The sequence below is a fragment of the Eublepharis macularius genome, chromosome 11 (genome assembly GCF_028583425.1).
Source record: "Eublepharis macularius isolate TG4126 chromosome 11, MPM_Emac_v1.0, whole genome shotgun sequence".
Lineage (NCBI taxonomy): Eukaryota > Metazoa > Chordata > Lepidosauria > Squamata > Eublepharidae > Eublepharis > Eublepharis macularius.
Window position 1 is genome coordinate 23,348,140 of NC_072800.1, and position 19,427 is coordinate 23,367,566.

The following is a 19,427-nucleotide window of genomic DNA, read 5'->3' on the forward strand; positions in this document are numbered from 1 at the left end:
AAGTAGCACACCCAGCAGCTGGAATAAGGGTGGTTTGGAACGTGCAGACTGGAGAATAAATCTGGGACTTCTGTCTATTATAGTTTGATCCTCCCTTCTTCAAAGGAGCTCAAGACAGCAAACATGGCTCCTCCATTCCCTATTTTATCCTTACAACTACCTCATGAGAATGGGTTAGGTTGAGAGAGGGATCTAATGAGCTTCATGTATGAGTGAGCTTTTGATGAAAAAGGAAAGAGGGGTTCCCTTTGACCTCCTAAAAAGGCTATGCTAAGAGTCACAGGACCTTATGTGGTAGAGATGGGCGCGAAATGGGAAAAAACAAAACAAGCGTTTTGTGTTTCGTCGCATTCCACAAATCACGAATCATGAACTTTCATTAGATTGTCCTGTTTTGCGAAATGATTTGTTAGTTTTGTGATTCGCTAGAACCTAGGGCACTTCAATGGCCCCTTCATACCCAGAGATGCCAAACTTGCAGGGAGACTTCAGCAGGCTCTCCTCCACCCACCCTCACCCAACAAGCCAGCAACAATAAATGCTCTAAATAAGAATATAAGAATATAAATGAGTGCCCAGTTTCCTGGGGGTAAAGTGTAGATGACTGGGGAAGGCAATGGCAAACCACCCTATAAAAAGTCTGCCAAGAAAATGTGATGTGACACCCCCCCCCTTGGGTCAGTAATGACTCAGTGCTTGCATAGGGGACTACCTTTACCTTTACCTTTACCTAAGAATATAAGCAAAGAAAATTAAAGAAAAAAAAGGCAGGCCTCAGTCAAGCTAGGCCCCAGAGCTAGGCAATGCCCCGAGACTGCGGTGGGGTGGGGTGGAGGGAAGAAGGCACCCTCACCCAAACACCTTCCCAGCAAGGCCAAGAGCTGAAAATAAGAAAGAGGCTTTTCAGTCTCTTTTAAAGCAGCAGCAAATCCAGCCTAAAGCAGAACAGGAGGTCTCTGGTTGGCAGACAGATCTGCCTAACAAGGTTTGGAGGGATGAGATTGGTGTTCCCATGGCTACAGAAGGCCCATCTCCTCAGTTGCCTATAGGATGAACCCCCCTGCCCCTGAATGGAAGCTCTCCGGTTGGCAGGGAGAGCTGCCTATCAAAGTTATGTGGGCTAAGATTGGGGTTTCCAATGGCAACAAAAGGCCTGCAGACATTACAGGCCTATGTTGCCTAGGGAATCACTGGATCGGCACCAGCCTGTCTGACATCATGGATCATTCACAAATCAAACAAATCAGCCCCCAAAGTCATGAATTTTGTGAAAACCATGGCCCCTCGAAATACGTTTCGCGAAACACAAATTGGCCCGATTCGTCATGAAATTTGATTCCTATTTCGATTTGTGCCCATGTCTACTATGTGGGTTTTGTACAGGCTGTAGTAGGAAGAAAAGTGTGTGAGAATGAGTAAAAAAGCTGGCTGGATCCAACCCAATATCTTGTTGGCAATTTCATTTTGATGACACACAAATGTGGAGATTTTTATTTTTTATTTTTACTTCATTTATACTCTGCCTTTTCCCCCAATGGGGACCCAAATCTTCTTACATCATTCTCTTCTCCTCCATTTTATCCACAACAGCCCTGTGTGGTAATTAGGCTGATAGTATGACTGACCCAAGGTCACCCAGTGAGCTTCCATGGCAGAGTGGGAATTCAAACCCAGGTCTCTCTAGTCCTAAGCACTGTTCCATATTCTTGAATCAAAGCTAATCACGAATGACTCCTTTCTAGAGAGATAGTATTAAGTAGCTAGATAGATTTTCTGGTGTCACCATTCAGTGAAGCAAAATAAGTGTTAGAAACCCCATGATACTTTGATCAGTAGTTTGGTTACATTTATTTATTTAGAATTTTTATGAGTTGCCTTACCACCAGAAAGGAGCTCGGGGTGGGGGTGGGGGGTTACAGTATAAATGCAGACTAGATGATAATTACTGTCAGATTCACAGCTGATTGGAGAATTCTATTCAAAGAGAATTTATCAATATGGCTTCATCAATCTGGGTCTAGTTCTTCAACAGTCAATCTGTCCTGGGTCCAGTTCTTCAACATTTTTATCAGTGACTTGGGGTCAAACCACACAAGACAAAAAAATACTTGAATTACACTCGAATTACATGGGTAATTCGATATTACAAAATGGAAATGAAGTTTAAAATATTTGATTGGAAAGCTAGGCTGAAAGTAGCAAAATGAAATCAGACAAATTTAGAATTCTGCATTGAGACAAGAAGAATGAAATGCAAAAGTATAGGATGAGGCATACCTGCAAAAAGGATCTTGGAATTTCATTCAATAATATGGACAGGAATTGATTCTGTAATGCAGCTGTAATCAGGGTTAATGTGATTACAGGCTGCATGAATAGAAGCATACTATTCAAGTCACAAAAAAGTAATTGTTCCTCTCTACTCCATGCTTGTTAGACTCCATTTGGAGTACAGTATTCTTCACTTTATTTTAAAATGATGTAGATGTAGGGTAAATGGGAACAGGTTCAAAGAAGGGCAACAAAGATGGTCAGGGGTCTGGAAAACAAGAAAGTTGGGAAAAAGTTTGAAAGAATCAACTGTATTGGAATATAGCCACAATGTTAGGCTGTGTGATGGAATGTTCCTGCCTTAAACAATTAAAGAAGATATGGTACAGTGATTTTAAGAGTGGCTGCCTATCGGCACTTTTGGAAAATAAGAGAAGTCTCAACAAAAACGTGACTAAAGCCAGCAATTTAACCAAGGGTTTCTGCTCAGCATGTATAGATCACCTTGGTGCGAAATCACTGTCTGGCTTTAGAGACAGGCTATAATAATAACTCATGGCCTATCACACAATATTCACCTCTACCAGGCACCAGCTATAAGTGGCATCCTATCAGAGTCTCCTAGTTTTGCTGCCTGTTTGAAATGGCAAGAAACATGGCGGAACAAAATTCGAGTCTAGGAGCACTTTAAAGAGCAGCAACATTTTTCAGAGTATAAGCTTTCACAAATTAAAGCTCTCTTTGACAGATGCCACCTGAAAAAACAGCGTTGTGTGTCAAGCACCTAGCAGGTACGTGGTTGGGGAGGGGGCAGATTCACCTAAGTGGGTCACAACAAGTCATGAAAGCCTGGTTTCATCGACCTGTTGTGATTGTGAATAAACATGCTTGACTCTATAGCACAAATGCAACAGGGACAGAAATAAGGTTGTTAGCTTGTTATTCCTGGACTATGGCTGCTAAGAGCCAAGCTACAAGTGACGCCTGACACAGGTTGGACACTTGTCAGCTTCCCTCAAGTTTTGATGGGAAATGTAGGCATCCTGGTCTTGCAGCTGTAACGGAGAGCCAAGCTGTAAAACCAGGATGGCTACATTTCCCATCAAAACTTGAGGGAAGCTGACAAGTGTCCAACCTGTGTCAGGCGTCACTTGTAGCTTGGCTCTAAGAAGGAGAAAACAAAACAAAAGATGAGCAATGACAGAAGGGGGGGTGGGATTATAAAAAAGCCTGTGAGCTGTTCTTGTGTGAACACAAGCATTGGGATTAGGGATGTGCGTTTCGGCATTCAGAATGCCGAAAGAATGCCGAAACAAAAGTGTTTCGGCTTCTTTCGGGGAATGCCAAAACGTTTCGGGGAATGCTGAAACGTTTCGGGTAGCCGAAAGAAAAAAGCCGAAACGTTTCGGGATTCTTTCGGCTTTCTTTCGGCTTTTCAATGGGAAAATGCCTCCGTCTTCCCGGACGCCTGGGGGAGGCATTTTCCCACCGAATAAGCCCAAAATTGGTGGGGATCTTCCTCTAACCCTTCTCTAACAACCACCCAAGTTTCAGACAGATTGGACTTTGGGGGGCCATGTTATGGCCCCCCAAAGCAGGTCCCCCCATCCTCCCATAAGAAAGCGAAGGAGCAGCATATTGTTAGCATGCTGCTACTCATCTTCTTCATTATTTCCTATGGGGAAAAAATGAAGAGGCAGGCTTCCTTTGCCAGGGGTGGCATTTTGCATGGCCTCCCCAAGTAGGTGCTCTAATCTCTACCACTGACAGCTGGGGGAGGCTTGTGTTGCCAGGGGTGGCATTTTGCATGCAAAATGCCCCCCAGCCCTCAGGGGCCCTTCTCCCACCCTTCCCCCCACCCCCACCCAGGCTCAGACTGCTCCCACTTGGGGGGGGCATTTCGTGGCCTCCCCAAGTAGGTGCTCTTTTCTCTACCACTGACAGCTGGGGAAGGCTTGTCTTGCCAGGGGTGGCATTTTGCATGCAAAATGCCCCCCAGCCCTCTGGGGCCCTTCTCCCACCCTTCCTCCCACCCCCCACCAAGGCTCAGACTGCTCCCACTTGGGGGGGCCATTTCATGGCCTCCCCAAGTAGGTCCTCTCAGCCCCTAAAGTCCACCCCTTACAGCCCCACACAAACCCAATTCCCCCCCAGCTGCCACACACAGACCCAAATCCCCACATTAGCCCCTCACAGACCCAAATCCACCCCCACCTGCCCCACACCCATAACCCCAGGAACAGGCTGGCAAAGGCCAGCCCTCTCCCTTTGTTCCCTATGCTGGGAACTTCTAAACTCTCTTTCCCTGGGCAATTCTGCACAGCCCAGGGGTGCCACAATGGTGGGCACACTTCTGAGTGCCAGCTGGTCCCTGTGAAAGAGCACCTGAACCACAGACACCCTCCCTCAAATTCCCCCACCACCTACAGAGATGGCTGGCCAGCCAGCCCCATTGTTCCCTATGATGGGAACCAACTGCACAACAAAGAATAAAACAAGAACAACACAAAATAAAGTTTTAAATTTTTTTTTCTCCCTTCCAAAGTACAAGTAGGCAAAGCATTATGACACATTACACCAGCATTCCCCAACACAGAAAAATAACACAACTCACTTAACATCAGAGAATCACAAAGCACGATTCCTGTCAAAAACACTTTATTTCTTGAACAGCTTTAGGTTACACAGCAGGGGGGAACACCAAAGGGCATGGCAGCAGTATCTTACACAAAAATAACACAACTCACTTAACATCAGAGAATCACAAAGCACAATTCCTGTCAAAAACACTTTATTTCTTGAACAGCTTTAGGTTACACAGCAGGGGGGAACACCAAAGGGCATGGCAGCACTATCTTACACAAAAATAACACAACTCACTTAACATCAGAGAATCACAAAAACACAATTCCTGGCAAAAACACTTTATTTCTTGAACAGCTTTAGGTTACACAGTAGGAGGGCACAACAGGGCATGATAGCAATGTACTACAAAAAATAATACAACCCACTTCACCGTTTTTGACAGCAATTGTGTTTGTGTGATTCTCTGATGTGAAGTGAGTTGTGTTATTTTTGTGTAGTACACTGCTTTCCTGCTCTGTGGTGCCTTCCTACTGTGTAACCTAAAGCAGTTACAGAAATAAAGTGCTTTTGACAGCAATTTTTTGGGGTGATTCTTTAATGTGAAGTGAGTTGTGCCCCAGAGGGTTGTGGGGCATTTTGCATGCAAAATGCCACCCCTGGCAACACAAGCCTCCCCCAGCTGTCAGTGGTAGAGATTAGAGCACCTACTTGGGGAGGCCATGAAATGCCCCCCCCCAATGGGAACAGGCTGAGCCTTGGTGGGGGGTGGGAGGAGGGGTGGGAGAAGGGCCCCTGAGGGTAAGGGGGCATTTTGCATGCAAAATGCCACCCCTGGCAAAGGAAGCCTGCCTCTTCATTTTTTCCCCATAGGAAATAATGAAGAAAGATGAGCAGCAGCATGCTAACAATATGCTGCTCCTTCGCTTTCTTATGGGAGGATGGGGGGACCTGCTTTGGGGGGCCATAACATGGCCCCCCAAAGTCCAATCTGTCTGAAACATGGGTGGTTGTTAGAGAAGGGTTAGAGGAAGGTCTCCACCAATTTTGGGCTTATTTGGTGGGAAAATGCCTCCTCCAGGCGTCCTGGAAGACGGAGGCATTTTCCCATAGAAAAAAGCTGAAATAATGCCGAAATAATGCCGAAAGAATCCCGAAAGCCGAAAGCCGAAAGAGATTCTTGTTTCGGCTTTCGGCTTTAACGATAGAGAATCTTCTTTCGGCTTTCTACTTTCGGCTATAGCCGAAAATTTTTGGCTTGCACACCCCTAATTGGGATCTTCCTTCACAAAAGCAAAGAGGAAGCTGAGATTGAAAAGAGAGACATCAATGTAACATCAAAGCTGCAAATGCACCCCCCCACACACACACACTGGTAATAAATATTTATAAGATGAGACATGGGCTTTAGGCCATTACCCTTCCACATATTCCTCCTACTCAGTGATTTATGGCAATCTTAACCACGATAAAGAAATGCAGAGTAAAGGAACACAGGATTTAAATTTAGACTCATTTAGATTTCCCAGTGCAGCATTTTCAAGTTTGTTTAAAAAGAAAACAAAAGCAAGGAGTGGGAAAAAGTCCCCCCCTCCCCTTCAGCATCCCTTATCCTTTCCTCCCCCTCCCGTTGCCCCTCCCATTGTTATCTTCAATATGAAAAAACAGCTATTTTATTTCAATTAATATAATAAACAGAAAACTGTTGGTTGTTCGTCAAATCGGAAGTCTAAAGTTTTCAACTGGTAATCAATATGAACTGAAATTTGAGGAATCATAACCATCTTTCTTCTCATAAAGCCAATACAATAGCTACCACAACAATAAATGTGCATATATACTGCTCTTCTAGACAGATTAGTGCCCCCCCTCAGAGTGGTGAACAATGTCAGTGTTATTCTTATTCCCAGCTGGGGATCCGGGGCTGAGAGGAGTGACTTACCCAAGGCTACCTACTGAGCTCTTGGCAGTAGTGGGATTCGAACCAGCTGAGTGCTGATTTGCAGCCCAACCACGTAACCACTATACTACAGTAGCTCTAATCCCAGTGGTTCTCAAAGTTTTTGAAATGATGCCCATTTCTATATTCTGGGACCCTCTACTGTGGTGTCACAAGGAGTGATTCCGCACACATTGGATAATGCACTTCCAATCCTCTTTATAGATCATTTGGAACGGATTTTTGTGTGTGCGGAACAAAAAATCCACCTCAAACGATTGATAAAGTGCATTGAAAGTGCATTATCCAACATGTGCGGAATCAGCCAAGGAAAGACTCAGCTTAGAACTGGCAGTTGGTGCTGTGGATCTAAGAGGCCAAAGGCAGAGTTGACAGCCTGCCACCTCTCATGCTACCAGTGGCCAGGAGGCAGCCAAGAGCCTGCGGCACTCTAAGAAGCCCAGACCCAAGCCAGACTTGTACCTGCTCACGTAAGTCTGGGAGATAGTGCATGAAACACTGTACCTGTTACCTCCTGCATTGTTTATGCCTGGGAGCAAAAAAGGAGGAGGGAAGAATGCATCATCTCCAGCCTCTTTTCTCTTTTTACTGCTACTAGGAGAAGACTCCCGCACATGCACACCCAGCCTCTTCTCCTAGTTTGGATGTTGAGCCTCCTGACCCAGCTGCAAGACAAACATGAGCCACCATTTAGGAACAGTTAATACAGTCATACTTTCCATACACACTGGAAGTTTGTGGCCTTTTCACCTTCTTCTCTGCTGGAATTCCTTACCTTCCTATACATCTGGTCCCTTCAAGTGTAATGCTTAAATGCATGTTTATAAACCTTCTTATTAGGGGTGTGCAAGCCAAAAATTTTCGGCTATAGCCGAAAGTAGAAAGCCGAAAGAAGATTCTCTATCGTTAAAGCCGAAAGCCGAAACAAGAATCTCTTTTGGCTTTCGACTTTCGGGATTCTTTCGGCATTATTTCGGCATTCTTTCGGCTTTTTTCTATGGGAAAATGCCTCCGTCTTCCAGGACGCCTGGAGGAGGCATTTTCCCACCAAATAAGCCCAAAATTGGTGGGGACCTTCCTCTAACCCTTCTATAACACCCACCCAAGTTTCAGACAGATTGGACAGATTGGACAGATGGCCCCCCAAAGCAGGTCCCCCCATCCTCCCATAAGAAAGCGAAGGAGCAGCATATTGTTAGCATGCTGCTGCTGATCTTTCTTCATTATTTCCTATGGGGAAAAAATGAAGAGGCAGGCTTCCTTTGCCAGGGGTGGCATTTTGCATGCAAAATGCCCCCCAGCCCTCAGGGGCCCTTCTCCCACCCCTCCTCCCACCCCCCACCAAGGCTCAGCCTGCTCCCACTTGGGGGGGGCATTTCATGGCCTCCCCAAGTAGGTGCTCTAATCTCTACCACTGACAGCTGGGGGAGGCTTGTGTTGCCAGGGGTGGCATTTTGCATGCAAAATGCCCCCCAACCCTCTGGGGCCCTTCTCCCATCCCTCCTCCCACCCCCCACCAAGGCTCAGCCTGCTCCCACTTGGGGGGGCATTTCATGGCCTCCCCAAGTAGGTGCTCTGCTCTCATCTCTACCACTGACAGCTGGGGGAGGCTTGTGTTGCCAGGGGTGGCATTTTGCATGCAAAATTCCCCCCAGCCCTCTGGGGCCCTTCTCCCACCCTTCCTCCCACCGCCCACCAAGGCTCAGACTGCTCCCACTTGGGGGGGCCATTTCATGGCATCCCCAAGTAGGTCCTCTCAGCCCCTAAAGTCCACCCCTTACAGCCCCACACAAACCCAATTCCCCCCCAGCTGCCACACACAGACCCAAATCCCCACATTAGCCCCTCACAGACCCAAATCCACCCCCACCTGCCCTACACCCATAACCCCAGGAACAGGCTGGCAAAGGCCAGCCCTCTCCCTTTGTTCCCTATGCTGGGAACTTCTAAACTCTCTTTCCCTGGGCAATTCTGCACAGCCCAGGGGTGCCACAATGGTGGGCACACTTCTGAGTGCCAGCTGGTCCCTGTGAAAGAGCACCTGAACCACAGACACCCTCCCTCAAATTCCCCCACCACCTACAGAGATGGCTGGCCAGCCAGCCCCATTGTTCCCTATGATGGGAACCAACTGCACAACAAAGAATAAAACAAGAACAACACAAAATAAAGTTTTAAAAAAATTATTTTCTCCCTTCCAAAGTACAAGTAGGCAAAGCATTATGACACATTACACCAGCAGTCCCCCACACAGAAAAATTAAAACAAAACTCACTTAACATCAGAGAATCACAAAGCATGATTCCTGTCAAAAACACTTTATTTCTTGAACAGCTTTAGGTTACACAGCAGGGGGGAACACCAAAGGGCATGGCAGCACTATCTTACACAAAAATAACACAACTCACTTAACATCAGAGAATCACAAAAACACAATTCCTGGCAAAAACACTTTATTTCTTGAACAGCTTTAGGTTACACAGTAGGAGGGCACAACAGGGCATGATAGCAATGTACTACAAAAAATAATACAACCCACTTCACCGTTTTTGACAGCAATTGTGTTTGTGTGATTCTCTGATGTGAAGTGAGTTGTGTTATTTTTGCGTAGTACACTGCTTTCCTGCTCTGCGGTGCCTTCCTACTGTGTAACCTAAAGCAGTTACAGAAATAAAGTGCTTTTGACAGCTATTTTTTGGGGTGATTCTTTAATGTGAAGTGAGTTGTGTTATTTTTGTGTAAGATACTGCTTCCATGCCCTTTGGTGTCCCCCCCCCCCTGCTGTGTAGCCTAAAGCTGTTCAAGAAATAAAGTGTTTTTGCCAGGAATTGTGCTTTTGTGATTCTCTGATGTTAAGTGAGTTGTGTTATTTTTGTGTAAGATAGTGCTGCCATGCCCTTTGGTGTTCCCCCCTGCTGTGTAACCTAAAGCTGTTCAAGAAATAAAGTGTTTTTGACAGGAATTGTGTTTTGTGATTCTCTGATGTTAAGTGAGTTGTGTTATTTTTGTGTAAGATAGTGCTGCCATGCCCTTTGGTGTTCCCCCTGCTGTGTAACCTAAAGCTGTTCAAGAAATAAAGTGTTTTTGACAGGAATCATGCTTTGTGATTCTCTGATGTTAAGTGAGTTGTGTTATTTTTGTGTAAGATAGTGCTGCCATGCCCTTTGGTGTTCCCCCCTGCTGTGTAACCTAAAGCTGTTCAAGAAATAAAGTGTTTTTGACAGGAATCATGCTTTGTGATTCTCTGATGTTAAGTGAGTTTTGTTTTAATTTTTCTGTGTGGGGGACTGCTGGTGTAATGTGTCATAATGCTTTGCCTACTTGTACTTTGGAAGGGAGAAAAAAAATTAAAACTTTATTTTGTGTTGTTCTTGTTTTATTCTTTGTTGTGCAGTTGGTTCCCATCATAGGGAACAATGGGGCTGGCCGGCCAGCCATCTCTGTAGGTGGTGGGGGAATTTGAGGGAGGGTGTCTGTGGTTCAGGTGCTCTTTCACAGGGACCAGCTGGCACTCAGAAGTGTGCCCACCATTGTGGCACCCCTAGGCTGTGCAGAATTGCCTAGGGAAAGAGAGTTTAGAAGTTCCCAGCATAGGGAACGAAGGGAGAGGGCTGGCCTTTGCCAGCCTGTTCCTGGGGTTATGGGTGTGGGGCAGGTGGGGGTGGATTTGGGTCTGTGAGGGGCTAATGTGGGGATTTGGGTCTGTGTGTGGCAGCTGGGGGGGAATTGGGTTTGTGTGGGGCTGTAAGGGGTGGACTTTAGGGGCTGAGAGGACCTACTTGGGGAGGCCATGAAATGCCCCCCCCCAAGTGGGAGCAGTCTGAGCCTTGGTGGGGGGTGGGAGGAAGGGTGGGAGAAGGGCCCCAGAGGGCTGGGGGGCATTTTGCATGCAAAATGCCACCCCTGGCAACACAAGCCTCCCCCAGCTGTCAGTGGTAGAGATAAGAGCAGAGCACCTACTTGGGGAGGCCATGAAATGCCCCCCCAAGTGGGAGCAGGCTGAGCCTTGGTGGGGGGTGGGAGGAGGGGTGGGAGAAGGGCCCCAGAGGGTTGGGGGGCATTTTGCATGCAAAATGCCACCCCTGGCAACACAAGCCTCCCCCAGCTGTCAGTGGTAGAGATTAGAGCACCTACTTGGGGAGGCCATGAAATGGCCCCCCCAAGTGGGAGCAGGCTGAGCCTTGGTGGGGGGTGGGAGGAGGGGTGGGAGAAGGGCCCCTGAGGGCTGGGGGGCATTTTGCATGCAAAATGCCACCCCTGGCAAAGGAAGCCTGCCTCTTCATTTTTTCCCCATAGGAAATAATGAAGAAAGATCAGCAGCAGCATGCTAACAATATGCTGCTCCTTCGCTTTCTTATGGGAGGATGGGGGGACCTGCTTTGGGGGGCCATAACATGGCCCCCCAAAGTCCAATCTGTCTGAAACTTGGGTGGTTGTTAGAGAAGGGTTAGAGGAAGGTCCCCACCAATTTTGGGCTTATTCGGTGGGAAAATGCCTCCTCCAGGCGTCCTGGAAGACGGAGGCATTTTCCCATAGAAAAGCCGAAAGAAAGCCGAAAGAATCCCGAAACGTTTCGGCTTTTTTCTTTCGGCTACCCGAAACGTTTCGGCATTCCCCGAAACGTTTCGGCATTCCCCGAAAGAAGCCGAAACACTTTTGTTTCGGCATTCTTTCGGCATTCTGAATGCCGAAACGCACATCCCTACTTCTTATCCTACTAAGGCAGAGGGAAGAGCTTTATCAACCTGGAGATGAAAAGTAAGGAGGCTAGGCAGGGCTTTTTTTCTGGGAAAAGAGGTGGTGGAACTCAGTGGGTTGCCAGCACAGGGGGCAACTCTTGGTGGGAGGTGGTGCCCCTGGTACCACATGTGCGCGCGCAAAGGCCATGCATGCTCCCAGGGCCAATGACATCACTTTGGGTCAGCTGGAACAAGGGGGGAGTTTTTAAAAGTTTAAATCGCCCTCGGCGAAAATGGGCACGTGGCTGGTGGCCCCGCCCCCTGATCTCCAGACAGAAGGAGTTTAGATTGCCCTCCGTGCTGCTCAATGGCACGGAGCAATCTAAACTCCCCTCTGTCTGGAGATCAGGGGGTGGGGCCACCCACATGTGACCATTTTCAAGAGGTTCCGGAAATCCGTTCCACCACGTTCCAGCTGAAAAAAAGCCCTGGGGCTAGGTATAGATGCTATTTCTTTCCCATAAAGCATGATATGTGTCAATGTATGCTCTAGAAGCCACCAGTGTATACACCAGAGTTTTGTATCACATCACTTTAAATTTCCCCCGAGTGACACATAACATTGGAGGAATGTTCAGAAAGAAAGGGGAAAATACAGTATTTTATCTGTTCCTGTTTTTATGATTGATTTTAAGTTGTATTTTAATCAATGTTGTACCCTGCCCTGAGCCCGCTTGCAGGGAGGGCGGGTTAAAAATAAAATAAATAAATAAATACCTTTTCCAAGCACAACTTTTAACGTAATAAAACTGTTATATATATTCACGATGAAGAATATGACTGTTGATTGCTATCAATCAACACACAAAAGCTGCAATCCTGTCCCTACTGAAATCAATCTACGGACTTTGTAAAAATACAGGACTGTCAAGATTTTTATCTGATAAAACTTCTACTGATTTTTAAGTCTGCAGGACTGCCACTTAATTGGAAACAGGAAAGTTTACACATTATCTTTTGCAGTGTTATGGGGACTTTTGAACAAGTTATAAATAATTTTAAGTGCCAACATACTTTAGAGATACATCTCCCCATGCCCACTACAAGATCCAAAACCAAGCATGGTATTATAGATTCCATTTTTAAATTAGGTTCAAGGAGCAAGAGTATGAAATGAGACATTCTCATTGGCTGCCCTCTCTCACTTCATGTTAGGTTGCCTGAACACCTTCTAGTTCAGCTTGTGTCATATTTGCCAATCGCTGATAGGGATCCGATTGTTCGGTGATCAGTTTGCTTGTTCATTGACCAATTCATGGCTGTTTAGCAATGTTTCACTGTATTCCTTCCTGACTATGCAAGTGAAGCACAGTTTGCAAATGTGCATTCTCACACAGCCCAACTGAGAGCCAAGCTACAAGTGACGCCTGACACAGGTAGAACACTTGACAGCTTCCCTCAAGTTTTGATGGGAAATGTAGGCATCCTGGTCTTGCAGCTGTAATGGAGAGCCAAGCTGTAAAACCAGGACGCCTACATTTCCCATCAAAACTTGAGGGAAGCTGACAAATGTCCAAGCTGTGTAAGGCGTCACTTGTAGTTTGGCTCTGAGGGTCAAACTAGACATGCAGGTTTGTAAAGAGTTAAGTCTGGGCTCCCTGCAGCCACATAGCAGTTTTGGGAAATAGCTGTTTAAAAAAAGGAGAGCCCAAACAGCCTTAGAATGCCTCCACATTCTCCTTCCTCCCTCTCAAGCTGTTTCCCCATGTCACAATAGCATGGGGGGAGTTCCCCCCCCCTGTGTTTACTGCCCCTTCTCCCATCTGGTGGCATTCTGAGGAGCCCAGACCCAACTCTCTAAAAACCTGCCCATCTAGCTTGACCTCAGTTCTACCAATTCCCCATCCTTGCTGTGTCACTGATCCGTTCAGCAGGCAATTGTTTAAACAGGTGATTAAATCAGCCACAAATCATATAAATGCCGTACATCAATGTTGTTTTGTAATAAAATCCTCTCCTTCAGTAGTCTCTGATAACAGTAATGGTTACTGATTGGTTTAAATTAGCAACATCTTTGCATTATGTGCACTTTTGCAACCCAATGCAAACCTGTTTGGCAGGTGTTAATTTATTTTATTGAATGTATTCATCACCGCACCTTTCCTCTTTGTTTCAAGGCAGCAAGAACCAAACAGACTGGGTGATCGGATCACATGTGAAAAATATCTTCAAACACAGAAAGAGCAACTGTAAAACAAATAATGTGAAATTTCTGGAAGACTCATGATTGGCCCTGGTCATGCAGCTGCAATTGCTGTTTCATCCTAGCCAAAAGGCTGAGAAACAGGGGTTCTTTTGTAATGTTATCCTAAGCAGAGAGACATCCTTGAAAGCCCATTGTCTTCAATCGACTCAAAAGTGTCAGAATCAGGGCCAAGCTACAAGGGACGAATGACACTTGAACGGCAAGTGGATCGAGTGGAGAGCAAGTGGAGGGCAAGCGAACAGGGAGGAATACACTTGCCATTCAAGTGTCATTCGTCACTTGTAGTTTGGCCCTCAGAAGGGCTAGAGCTTCAAACTGCACTATTGAGGAAATAATAACATACATTGACTACTTGAATACCCAGGTATGATGATAACAGTACAGGCTGGGCAGAGGGAAATTGAAGACCCTGCCCCTCTAAACAAAACAAGACTCCCTTCTTTCATGAGGGGCCAGACTCAGTTTGGACTGAATATTTGGGAAACTCCTCCTACCCTCAGATTATGCCAAGCAGGGCTTTTTTCCAGCTGGAACATGGTGGAACAGAGTTCTAGCACCTCTTGAAAATGGTCACATGGCTGGTGGCCCCTCCCCCTGATCTCCAGACCAAGGGGAGTTTAGATCACCCTCCATGCCGCTCCAGCTCCCCTCTGTCTGGAGATCAGGGTGTGGGGCCACCGGCCATGTGACCATTTTCACTGAGGGCGATTTAAACTTTAAAAAACTCCCCTCCTTGTTCCAGCTGACCCCAAGTGACGTTATTGTGAGGTCCTGAGCTCCACCACTGAGTTCCACCACCTCTTTTTCCAGAAAAAAAGCCCTGATGCGAAGGATGCTGACCTATAGGCCTAAAGACAGTTTGGGAAGAAAATCTTTCAGAGTGTTGAGTTTGGTTTAGAAATGATTTTTAATGTATGCAGTCTGACAAAATTTGGAAGAGGTGTCAAGGATAAGCATTGGGGAAAGCCTTGAGGTGGTGCACTCCCCATACCACTACTGTAAAGAGATGCATTCCTCTGAGTGTAATCTTTCATTACATCCAGCATGTTTCCAGGAACAATTCAAAGATCTAATGTTGGCCAATAAAAGCTTGGCTTGAGGCCCAGGCACATGAAAGAACTTCTTATACCATAATTAACCTGTTCAATTGTTAAGGTCTGCTTTAGGGGTCCTACTATGGGTACTAGACATAGGCAAGATCTGAATTACAATTTCACCCCCCCCCCGACTTTGGCATTTGCGCCATCATGATTCAGCTAATCAGTTCTGTCCACGGCAACCGATCCAGCAGTCGGGGGTTTGCTTGTTCGGGACTTGATCGGATGTATCAGTTTCTGTTTGGAATTGCAGACATTCTTGCACCAGTAATGTATTCCCGGGGCAATGGAGCCAGGGGAATGAGCTGTTTTTGCCCTCCTTCTGTTGCCCTTGAAACACGAATTAAAGCCCAGTTTTCCTTGATTAGCAGGCTTCCTTCCAACCACGGAGCAGCAACCCAGGGGAGGGAGGGGGAAGGGGGTGTTCTGAAGCCATGGGCACAAAGGAAAGGCAAAAGGCAGCACGGGAGGCTGGGAGGCTGCCCGCGCCATTCGTCTTTCCCCAGGACAAGGGGTGTGTGGGCAAGCCAGCCACCCCTTGTCCTGGGGAAAGGCAAAAGGCAGTGCGGGAGGCTGGGAGGCTGCCTGCGCTGTTCGCCTTTCCCCAGGACAAGGGGCGTGCGGGCAAGCCAGCCGCCCCTTGTCTTGTGGGGCAGGTGAACAGCATGGGCAGCCACCGAGCCACTCACGCTGCCGCCAGCTCCGCAGTGCACCGGGACAGCCAGATTGCTGTGTGGGCGGGGGGGCGACCCAGGAGCACACGCGTGCAAGAACCTGACTACGGTTGCCCTGGGCGCTGGCAACCGTAGATCCAGCCCTGGGAATATCCCCTCCCTGAGGGGAGGCGGCTCGTTGCCAGGTTAAAAACTCCCCCCCTCTACTCTAAGTGTGTGTGCGTGTGTGTGAATGTCCCCTGTTTCCCCCTGCCCGCCGGGCCTGGCAGCCGCTGTCACCAACCACCATTCCTATATCGCTGGAAATAGCGGGGCACCCTCCCGCTTTGGCCTTCCCGATTCCAGATCAGAAATGCGACTTGATCGGTTAGAATCGGTGGCCAGGGTTTGGCAGCGGCCCGGATCCATGAACGGCTTAATCGTTATTTTTTTTTGATCGTGCCCATCTCTAATGGGTACCTATCACCTTCAAAAATCAGGTAAGGGAAACCCTCAAAAAGACCTTATTTGCAGAGCAATCCTAAGCAGACTGACAGCTTTGTAAGCCCATAGACTTCAATGGACTCAGAAGTGTGAATTCCGCTTAGGATGGCACTCCAATCTGTGGAGTGTCCTTTTCACGACACTCTTTGATATTTTTAGGTAGCAAATTAAACAGCTTTATTTGTTCATACATTTCATAACTTTGCTGTTTTAAGTTGGTTTTTGATTTTCTATATTCTTTTTAATAAATCCCATTATTTGCATTGTATTTATTATATGTTTCAGCAATATGGCATGATTCTTTGTAATAGTGGTTTTACACTCTAAACTATCTTGGAACCTGGAGAGTGAAAAGGTGGGATGTAAACCATTTAAATAATTTTTTAAAATCCCCCTGGTCTTTATTGTAGAAAAGCAAAAAAGAGGTCTCATTTAGGCTACAGAGATTGCACCACATCAGACAGGAAATGCAAGAAACAATTTGAAAAGTCATCTGAACAGGATCTTAATGCTTGTCCATTACACGAATGCCCAAGAAAGAACATACTGTCAACATAAGATAGCGAATGGGTGAACTTATTTCCTCTTTCTAAACTTGCCTTGGCAATAACAGAGCATACTTTATTTTGCTTTTGAGTAAAGATAAAAGGAGACAACTAAATGGAAAACTGACCACAGCTCTTCACTACCCCAGGGCTGTCTTCCATTTTGCATGGTCTTTTGGTTTATGAAACTTAGAGTATCCTAAAAAGTATGCAGATTTGGGGACACAGAGCTGTCTGCTTTGATCTGTACATGGTACATGGCCATTCCAAAAACCATTTTTTAAAAAAAAGGGTGAACAAAAAGAAAGAACCTATAAACTCAAGTAACACAAGTCTGTCTAAATAAAGCCTAAGTACATGGAATTACATTTGCACACATTATCCAGTTACCCTTCCTCTCTTCTCCTCTGTCGACTTCCCTCTGTAGACAGATTGCAAGTTCCTCCAAGTGAGTATCTGGCTTTGAACCTATGCACCTCCATAAAATGTCATGTGTGTTTTGGGCATACAGACAATATAACAAGAGCAAGCAACAACAGTGAAAGAGAACTTCTTGAAGTTCAGGATTTATGGGGTAGAAGCTTTCAAAAATCAGATAAAAAGGTTATTCACAACAGTTTATTTTCAATTCCGTGACCTCCTGGTATACGGATTTGGTTCCACAAGAATATACATAGAGGCACTAAATGAAACACTAATTTGTTTCAGGGGTTTCCTGAGAGCCACCCACAGGTACTGATGCAAACATTCCTGAGGAAGCTCTAGGTCTTCTGTGCTAACAATTTACTCTAAGCCTGGGTTCTGGCAGCTGCTCTGTCCAGATTTCTGTGATGACATAACTATGCTTAGTTCAGTGAATGGCTAAGGAGGGCATGCCTACTAGAAGGCAACAGCTAATCTTGGTTATTGCTGGATTTGAAGTTTTCCACTTCTTGTGTATGGCAAATTGGGAAAACCATTTCTGGAAACTCTGCCACATTTGTATCACCTCAACTATAACTGCTCCCAAAAGGCACTCATCCACTGGGAGTGGGAGTAAGATTGCCAACTTTTATAAATTCCTGGAGATTTGGAGGGGGTACCTGGGAATGGCAGAGTTTGGGGAAGGAAGGGAGATCAGCATGGATGTGACTTCTTCCAAAGCTGCCATTTCCTCCAGGGGAACTGATCTCTAGAAATCAGTTGCTATTCTGAGTGAACTTCAGGCCCCATCTGGAGATTGGAAACCTGAAATGGGGACAAAAGATTGTAGATATTCGGTGCTCTGTGAATATCCAGGAATTGAATTTGATATAATCCTAGATAGTCTTTGAGTCTGTGTTTCTCTTTTTTAAAAAAACCTGTGCATACTGCTCTTCTAGACAGATTAGTGTCCCACTCAGAGCACTGAACAAAGCCAGTGTTATTATCCTCACAATACAGCTGGGGAGCTGGGGCTGACAGGAGTGGCTTACCCCAGGTCACCTGTAAAGCTCACGGCAGTAATGGGATTCGAACCAACCAACTGTTGATTTGCAGCCCAACAACTATAATATATATATATATATATATATATATATATATATATATATATATATATATATATATATATATATATATTAGAGATGGGCAAGAATCAGAAAAAAATGAACCATGCGGTTTTATTGAGCCACGAACCACGAATTTTCATGAACTTGCTCCAATTCACAAATTGGTTCATTTTGGTTCATGAAAATGTCACTTCCGAGTCAACAAATCATCACTTCTAGGTCAGCAGAAGGTCACTTCTGGGTCAGCAGAAGGTCTGCAGGAAGTCCATCCTCTGTTGCCTAGGAAACTGATTGATCGATGCCAGGCTGTCTGCAGTGATGAACTGAAAAACGAACCAAACGAACCAGCCTAACGTTCATGGCGGTTTGTCAGAAATGGGATCTGATGAACTGTTGGTTCATGAACCACAAAGTGGCCTGGTTCGTCATGAATTTTGGTTCGTATTTCAGTTCATGCCCTTTTCTAATATATATATAAAAGACAGACCAAGCAAAAAAAAAAAAAAGCTACTGCATCAGTTCCCAGAGCTTAAGTTATTTTTAAAGTATTTGCTGGAAAATGTACAAACATTTCTGTACTTCAGTATTTTCTCTCCATTATTTTTTGAAGGCACAAATAACATTTTGTTTTAATTCAACTCTAAACTATTTTCAGTTTTAAACGATCTCTTAAATAATGACAGTCTCCCCTCCTCCACAAGCACTTTTAAGTTCTTTTGGGTTCAGTGTCAGAGAGTCACAGTACCATCTGAGTTACTGCCTTCTATAAGTACATTGGTTTTTATGACCTTGGACTGGAGTAACTGTATAGAATGGCACTGTTAAATCACACTTTATTTCCCAGGTGGTAGCAATGGATTTTTGGAAATGTAAGATTTTAATTGTTAAATTTAGCATTATCTCAGTTCTAATCAACCAGCATTGGAGAATATAATGTAATTATGCAAAGATATGAAATAGAAAGAGGTATATAGAAAATGCAGTAGGGGAGGAATCACATGATTTCAGTGTTTTCTGTGAGAGGTACTTTCTGTATTTTGATTTTTTTTTAAAGTTCATTTGTTTCTTGCTCTCCTCCACTCCATGCTTCATTTTCCACCCTTGCTTTCTATTTCTCTCTGTATCTGGGGAAGCCTGAGTGCGAAAGAAGTGTTCAAGGATAAAACGAGTAATGCCACTGCCTTTGATTGTAATCCTGCATCTTTAGCAAGCAAGGCAGGATGTGGAGCAGCCTTTTGGAAGAAGCCAGTGTGGACTTCCCTCTTCCACTAGTGCATCTTTGTACTCAGAGGCTGTGTGTTGCAAGTTGTGTTACAAGCTGATTAGTTGAATGATCTAGA